The following is an 8,850-nucleotide window of genomic DNA, read 5'->3' on the forward strand; positions in this document are numbered from 1 at the left end:
GAGCTCTTCAAGATAAGATGGTGCTAGACCTTTTAGAGCTTTGTAGGTCAGAAGAAGGATTTTAAATTCAATCCTGGATTTTACGGGAAGCCAATGCAGAGAAGCTAAAACAAGAGAAATATGATCTCTTTTCTTAGTTCTTATCAGAACACGCGCTGCAGCCTTCTGGATCAGCTGGGGAGTCTTAGGGGACCTATTTGAGCATCCTGATAATAAAGAATTACAGTAGTCCAGCCTGCAAGTAACACATGCATGGACTAGTTTTTCTGCATCGTTTTGAGACAGTATGTTCCTAATTTTGGCAATTTTACAAAGATGAAAAAAGGCTGTTCTTGAGGTTTGTTTTAGATGGGCGTTAAAGGACATATCCTGATCACAAATAACTCCTAGATTTCTGACAGTAGTGCTGGAGACCAGGGCAATACCATCCAGAGTAGAAATATCCCTAGATATTGAAGTTTGGAGGTTTAGGGTCAAGCACAATAACTTCAGTTTTGTCTGAGTTTAACATCAGAAAATTGTAGGTCAGATATGATTTTATATCATTTATGCATGCTTGAAGTTTAGCTAACAGTCTGTCATCCGCCAATAGAAAAAAATTGCAATAAATGACATTGCAGGGATGCTGTTTCCAGTGATTGTTAAACATTGGGTATTCTTTACAAATCAACAAGGCTAAAAGCATGTAATCTTGTATGAGGGTGTCAGCCTAAATTCCACTCCATTTCATGTCCAATATGTCCATTTATGTTTTGCAAAATTGCTGTCACACACACACACACACACACACACACACACGCACACACACACACACACACACGCACGCACACACACACACAGGACAGGGCTAAAGTGGTACCCTTCAGACACATTAGACAGAGGGAGGGTGGGGCGCCAGTAAAGATTTCTTAATGGGCTCTGCTGTTCTCTCGTCCATCTGCCTTGATGATAAACACAGCTAGTTCACTTTAGCCTGATGCGCATCACCGTTTTCTTTTTCTTTATCCTTCAACGAACCTTTATTTTTAACACTTTTTCGCCAGGAACTGGAGATCTACAGAGTGAGGACCCATTGGACTTTGTGATCGATCATGGTTTGTTTTTTAAACAGTACGGGAGATTCAATGAGCTTTTCCTTGTCATAACAGGTCTTGTGTAGCCGTGGAGTAAATAATTTGGATGTCTGGTCAGTGTCAGAGCGCATGGAGAGCGCACTCTGTGGGACTATTTGTACGTGAGTGACACTATCCAGCCGTTCACAGCCTTCCCAGTAACCTCAGACACAGTCCCGGTCCTAGAGGAGGATGCCTTCCCTGCACCACGGAGCAATCTTTATCGGAGCCTTCCTCATTGTGACCGGGGGCTCCACAGCCTTCCTGGCCTCTTACCAGAGTCGCCTTCAGGCTTTCTCCCTCTGCTGCGTGGTGCTGGGGGTGGTCATGCTCATCCTGGGGCTGTTCTGGGCTATGAACAGCAAGAGTGCCGCAAACTACAACCACCGGGAGTTTGACCCAGAGTGTCCACATTATCCATACGACTACCCCAACTTCAGCAGCCATGCCCTCTTCACACCCCCAGGGAGCCGCTTCCCAGAATCCCAGTCGGTGTTTCTGCCCAGGTGGGTGAAAGAAAAAAGGCAGTTTAGATTTTGTTTGGCTGTTTTGCACAGTTCAATCTATAGGCTATTTTTAAGATGGTCCATTTGATCCTGAAGCCAGAAAATAAGACTCCATGCTACATGCTATGTCTGTATGCTACTGTATAGAAAAGCAGTTTAGTTAACCCAATGAATATATATGATAAAGGACCCTTAGATATAAAATATCTATGGGTGTGAACTAGCTATGGGTGCAGCTCTATGTTTGATGACGTCAGAGGTTCAGTTGTCCGTTTTCAGGGTCCTTCCTGGTCCTCACTTTCAGGGTCCTCTGCTTTTAGGAGATACTGTTCATAATTTTACCAGAGGCGTGCACACAGATCAACTGCACCACTTCAACATAAATGCCCACACTTTGATTGTGTTCGGAATCACATACTACTGCGACATGTGACAAATGTAAATCCACATGCCCTCTTCCACTGAATTTAATATTTTTCTGAAAAACATACTAAATTTGACATCAAAGTATGTTGGTATGTGATTTTGAACAAAGCATGTTTCTTATCTGGGGCACGTAACTTTCTTGCTGGTGACTGGTCCCGCCCAAGAAAACCCCATAAGACCCTTTGGTGTTAGTACATATAAAACAAACAAGATATAACGCATTTATTGCCGGAGGGTCTATTTTGTTGTCTTTGAACAGAGCCAGGCTAGCCTTTTCCCCCAGTTTACAGTTTACTTCATGCTAAGCTAACAGGCTGCTCACAGCTAGTGCTGTTATAACCCAAACCCAAAGACAGGTTTTAGCTACTAGCCCCTGCCGTTTGGTTAAAGGTGTGTATATAGCTCATGTTAAAAATTGTTATCCTGTGCAACCACGATGTCCATAACACCTATGTGAAACCCAAATCCTATATTTGGCAGGAAACACAGCTAGGGACGTGACGCAAAATTCTGGGCCCTGTAGAAGGCCTTTCGCCTTTTCTATGGGCCCCTCCCCGCATCCACAACTATTTATGCTAGCATCTTTTTGGGCCCTCTTCACATGAGAGCCCTGGGTACCCAGTCCCCTTTTTCCCCCCAGTCCGACGCCCCTGAACCCAGCTACCGACAGAACATGACTCCATCTCTCTAGATCTCTACAACCACTGTATTTGTGTTTCCACGTGATTGTTTTCACATGACTTCTCACTCCGTTTTCTTGAGTGTAGGACAATGGAACGCCACAGGCAAGCTGCTCATGGTGAAGACTTTGACTACCCACCCATGGACCCTGGGGGTTTCAGTCCATCGCCTCACCCTCCGATGTGGCAGGAACCCCCGCCACCCTATGAAGTTGCCATCAAAACAACGTGCAGCACTACACAACTGCGGCGGGCGTACTCAGACACACACCTGGCGTCCGAGCCCCTGTTTGGACGATCAAGAGAGATCAGCTTTGAGGTGTGACGCTGGACAATACGGACACCCAGGGGCGTAGCACAAAATTCTGGGCCCTGTAGAAACCGTTCTCTATTGGCCCCTCCCCGCATCCACATCTCCTCACTCATAGTGCGTTCCATTTAGGCTACCTCGGTACTTGGATGTCGGAGCTGGGAATGACGTCACACCAGAGTTGAATGCGTTTCGTTTCCATTTTGAGATTTTTCATTGTTATCTCTAGCCAGGTTAGCAATTGTTAGCAATACCAGTGGATGACAACGCATTACTCTGTTTTTTTGTGGATAGACGTTGGACGATTGATTTAGTGAGACACAAAAAAAGACAGAAGCCCTTATGACTGTATGTTCCTACAGCTTTCACTACTGTTGACGTATGGGGCAGCCATGTTGGATTTTGAGCTAGGGGTACTGCGAGGTTCTTGGAAATCCGACGTCAGGGGGCGTGTTATCCGACGAAAATCCGACTTTTGAACACAAATGGAACGCACTATATGTCCCCCCCCCCGGGCCCCCAAATCTGACGCCCCTTGTGGACACCCCACCTTATTGTTCTTTAGAAGAAAACTGAGACTGGGGCTTTAACTCAGACTCTAGGAACAAACTTGAAGCATGCTTTGTTCTGATGTTGACCAGTGGGCCGTAGCATGCTTTCCCCACATTTTCTGAACTTTCTGTAATTACAATGCAGGTGTAAACGCATATCTAAATATATGGTGAAATGGAAGGTAGATCACACCAAATTCAGCCTTAGCAGACCGAAATATACAAACATGTAGTGGTTTTACGGAGGGTTACATGCTGGACTAATTAACTTTAAACAACAATTTTTTTGGGAAGTGACTTCCAGCCTTTAAGCTAAGCTAACACAAACCAGACACATTAGGCACAGGTCACATTTATTTACACCAAAGAAGATTTATTTAAACAAATCATGTTCTCTGACTCAGGGCAGCAGATCGTTACACACAAAGCAACAAATATAATGTTGGATCAGCTGTGTGAATGTAAAACAATGGATAACGCCTATGTTGGTGTTGGTGTGTCTAACCCGATAAAATAAAATGAACATCTTTGAAATAACATTTTCTAGAAAGTATATTTCTTTACAGGCATAGCTTATGCTATGGTGACACAAGAGAGAGCCGAAGTCACGCCCTTCTACTTCCGGTCCACGGGACCTAGCTTTAGAAAAAATATGAATGGGAGTCAATGGAGAGATAATCATTTTTTTGGTCCGGTTTGAATTGTGCCATGTATTTCATGAATGCAGTGTAAATTTAAAAGATAATTTCACATGTGAGTAGATAAGCGATTTGAGGTAAAGAACAACATTAGGTTTTGTGTGAGATCGCTTAGTGAACTACATCTCGTCTCAAACAATATACTGTACGTCACCAGAGAAATATGGCTATATATGTCTCCTCTTCTTCCATGACAAAGGAAGAACTATCAAAAGAGGTGAAAACCATTATAAATCGGGTCTTGTCGAGAGTTGCGGCTGCTCGAAGGGAGCGGAGGTTAAATGTGGCAACGTCAGGAAAGCGACTTGGACTTGTAGTCCGCCTAATTACATATTTTCCCGTTGCATTTAACTTAACTTTCTTGCGACAAATTGTGTCATTCTTGACATGTAAAATCATTTTTTATTTTGAAAAACACCTCATGTGTAATTTAAGGCACATGTCAATCTGGACCAGAAAATAGTTTGTCTTTCACCATTGACCACCGTTTTTTCAAAGATAGGTCCCATGGAGGTCTCTATTGCTTCTATTGGGTGAAAACTACATGCCTGGTCTCAAACTACCTTTATTTTATTATTATTTATTTATTATTTATTTTTATTCTGTATTTCATTGAAATTAAATAAAGAAAAAACTAATGCTAATAAATTATTATTTCCTGGGTTGTAATCTCAGTTATGGCAGACATTTACCTGGAGTGGATTAGTTAATAAGGGCATCAGTTGCTATGGTAACAGAAGCACACAGGACAGTTTTCTTTCCGTTTCCTCATCTAGCAAACAATGCAGCAATGCTTTGAAACATCATCCTGAACACATGTTTTCTCCCCCCATCGGGATTACATGCTTCACACACGGGATGGCTATGGTGATGATTTACTTTAGGAAACTAGCTTCCAGGGCCATAGACTTTTTTTTTTTTTTTAATTTGTACGCCACATATGTACTTGTGGCTTGTTGAAAGCAGGGAACTATGACTCATCTGACCATAGGAGTTATTTCACCACCACTCATAGACCACTGCAGCTCACTGGCAACACAGCCTAAGCTTTAAGGAACTCTATTTTAATGGATCACATCAGTGATTTTGGCAACTAATACATTTTTTAAATGCTTTCCTTTCCTTCAAGACGTCCATACATTTCAATGGAATGTGCACATCAACTTGCAGAGATCTTAAACTTGTTTAGGGAAGCAGAGAATCTCTAACAAGTGGAGAACTTCCACTCTTCTGAAACTTCTGGCACGCCGAAATATTCACTCTGACATTCCTGTTCCGCTTCGGATACCATCAAGTTGGATCTCCGATTGTACTTGGTCCTTCACTGACCAATCAGCATTCATTAGCAACGACTCAACCTGTGAGAAATCGAAAGGAAATAAGTAATCCATTTGATATGATATGTAATCCATGTTGAACATGCAAAAACTACAATCAAATCTGGGATTTCTCAATGACAATTAGGCGAAAGAGACAAATTTAGCCGAAATTTAGCTCCATAGAGTACCATTCATTTTGCACTCACCAACAATCACCCCCCCCCCCCCCCCCCCCCCCCCCCCCCCCCCCCCCCAGTGGAACTGCAACCACATTCAATACAATGGGGCTTAAAGGTGCTATAAGCGATGTCACGGGTGTTTTAGGATACAACATTTGTTGTCACATACATCAAAAGTTTGCTAGCTGCCCCTGAACCCTGTCCCCTGAACACACTGCATATTGGAGAACTCCCCCCAGGACATGATTGAACCAATACTGGAGACCTTTTAAGACAGTTTAGACCATTGACATATATACATACATGAATGTATATCTTTGTTAATCACAAAGAAGTTAAATAAAAAGTGACGTGATAATCAATATGATGGTTTGCCTACTTATGCACATCTGTAGTATGTGCAGGTAGATTTTCATGGCATAATGGAATTAATAGATTGTTATTTATAAAAATGCACAAAAATCCAAATATGTATCATGATGGAAATGATGGAAAAACACAAGAAGGTTCCTTTCATTTCTTTCTCTTCTTTCTTTTTGACATTTATTAACTGGCATACATTAGAATGTTTTAATTGTTCTGTTTTTTTTTTTAAAGTTACAAAATATGAAATTTGTCATAAAGGAATACAATGATAGACAGCATGTGTTAAACGTAAGCCCTCACACAAGGAGTCCCACACACACTGCTGCAACAGGAGAACCACCGTGGTGGGGACTGTTTCTTACCTCTGAATGGGCATGCTTCTATGAAAAAAAGGGAATATCTTGCACCATGTTTTTAATATGTGTGTATTCAACTTTGATTAATAAATCAGTGATTAAAGAAACAATATCAGACTCGTTAACCAGCCACGGTGAATAACCCTTGTCTGGGTCTTTATATCTTCTAATAATCACTGGCAATAATGGACACAGGCACATCTCTAAAGAGGTGAAAGCAACAGGATCAGGGGTTCAGGTCTGTATTTACTCTGATAGTGGGGACACTGAGTGAGAATCATAGACAGTACAAGAAATGGACAAAAGCGACGACGTAGACTTCCAGGGAGACCAGTGAAGTCAGTGATGGCTGAGTAGGTATATGTAAGGAGATAACGTAGGCACAGGTTAATTATTAACTAAAATACTACTTAACGTGGGAATAATCCATATTTGCTATGATCATAGGCGTAATATACGGTGGGGGGGGGAGGGGGGCACAACCCTCCCAACCCTCCCAATAATCAAAACTGGCCGGGCAAATGAAGTCAAAGTGTTGCGGCAAGCAAATATGTGTTGTTAGGTTTGCATAATTCCTAAAGTTACACCCTTGGCTATGATAATAGATTTTTTTTTGCAAAAGTGTAGGGTGAAATATGAAGGAACATGAGTGAATAACAGCCACACGCATATACCCCTATTGTTTTTTAATGGAAGGGCAAATATCCACATAGAACGACAAACTCAGGACATATACTATATTTGAAAAATGCAGTTATTAAATGAAGAAACAAGGATCACCATAAGTGGAAAAAAAATTGAAGCGCAATGGGGGCTTCAGGCAATGAGATAAACGCCGATGAAATGCATTTTTTCCAATATTTGGAGCATCTACTATGAGAAATGAAGCCCCCCCCCCTAAATGTAGGCCTGTTCAGATCCCTGTGAGGAGTTTATAGGTTCATGTATAGGTGGGACTATAATTCTCTCCTGTGGAAATAGCTTTGTCAAACAGAGGCAAGGTGACAGTGTTCAGACGTGCGCCCGCCCTGCCCTCCACTCCCCGTCACTGGAAACCCTTCCTCATAAAAAAAACAAAAAAAAACACACTTCCTCACACACTGCACGGCTCTTCTGCTGAGTGCTGCCACATGAAAACCCAACAGTGCCCGGCCCACTTGCGACATACTTCTCTTCTACAGATTTTCTGAACCGTATAATCACTCCAAAACCGGATATGGTTCTTCTGCGGGGAGAGAAAGCAACGCGTCCGAGCAGCGTGCGGTGAGAGAGGCGCGGCGGCGGAGGCGCAGGATTTACGGACTGAAGCGGAGGAACTGCTTCTGCTTTTGTTTTTCTGGACGCCATACGGGCACCATGGGCGGAATGAAAGTTGATGAAGACGAGAGAACAGATGGTTAAGCGTTCAGTCCCCGCATGAACTGAGCAGCTCCTTACAGCGACTTCCTATCAGGTAGGGAGAGGATCGATGGTTAACGCACAGACGCACTCGCGGCGCGCATGGATGATTACGTGTTGCACATATTATTCCCCCTGGTGTCAGTTTCCTTTTGCTTCTGCTCCTTCCTCACACACACACACACACACACACACACACACACACACACACACACACACAACCACCATACCCACACACACACACACACACACACACTGATCCCTCTCCTCTCCTGTAGACTGGCTCCTGCTGAAGTGGAGGTGCCGCTGCTCCGGAGATGCCGCGCCCCCAGGGCATACTGCTCTGCCTGGGCATGATGCTGATGACTGCTGGGGGGACCATTGCCCTGTGCGTGGGCATGCCCTACCAGTCTGCCGCACTGTTTGTCGGACTGTTCCTGGGCCTGGGGGGCGTGGCCATGCTGGTCAGTGGACTCTGCATGGCAATGAAGAATCTCCAGGTGGCAGTGCCCGGACACCACCTCCTGCACCCGCGCACGGGCACGCGCTTCAGCCCACAGCAGGCCCTGGCTATACAAAGGTACACATGGGGAATGCCCCTGTATAGTCTGGCAGGGATTGGGTCATAAACTAAAGTGCTGGACAAAGTGAAACTGATGAATTAAGAGCTCACCAAAGATAGGCCCATTACATCAAAAGGGGGGTTGAATTGGTAATCCATCGAATAGTTGATGATATATTGAAGATATTTTATTTAAAACCACAAAGGGCAACCTGATGGTGGCACTAAATGTATGTGTGTAAGTGAATATGGGAACTATGAATGAAATATAATGGCAATCCATCCAAAAGTCATTTCTGTTTGGACCGACTGCTTGATATTGCCATGGCATGGCTAAAAAAGTTGGAAACCCCTGGCTGGCACAAGGGACAGTGAGCATGGGAAACA

At 43.6% G+C, this 8,850-nt stretch overlaps 1 long non-coding RNA gene across 1 annotated transcript in view; it reads right to left on the bottom strand.

Annotated features, from left to right (window-relative positions):
- Positions 1 to 4,812: 4,812 nt before the first annotated feature.
- LOC116695115 (uncharacterized) overlaps positions 4,813 to 8,850 on the bottom strand; it is a 9,469-nt gene continuing 5,431 nt past the window's right edge. Inside the window, exon 3 of the long non-coding RNA XR_004333357.1 lies at positions 4,813 to 4,823. This is a non-coding gene — a long non-coding RNA (uncharacterized LOC116695115). The remainder of the gene's footprint in view (positions 4,824 to 8,850) is intronic.

This window comes from Etheostoma spectabile, chromosome 9 (assembly GCF_008692095.1).
Source record: "Etheostoma spectabile isolate EspeVRDwgs_2016 chromosome 9, UIUC_Espe_1.0, whole genome shotgun sequence".
Lineage (NCBI taxonomy): Eukaryota > Metazoa > Chordata > Actinopteri > Perciformes > Percidae > Etheostoma > Etheostoma spectabile.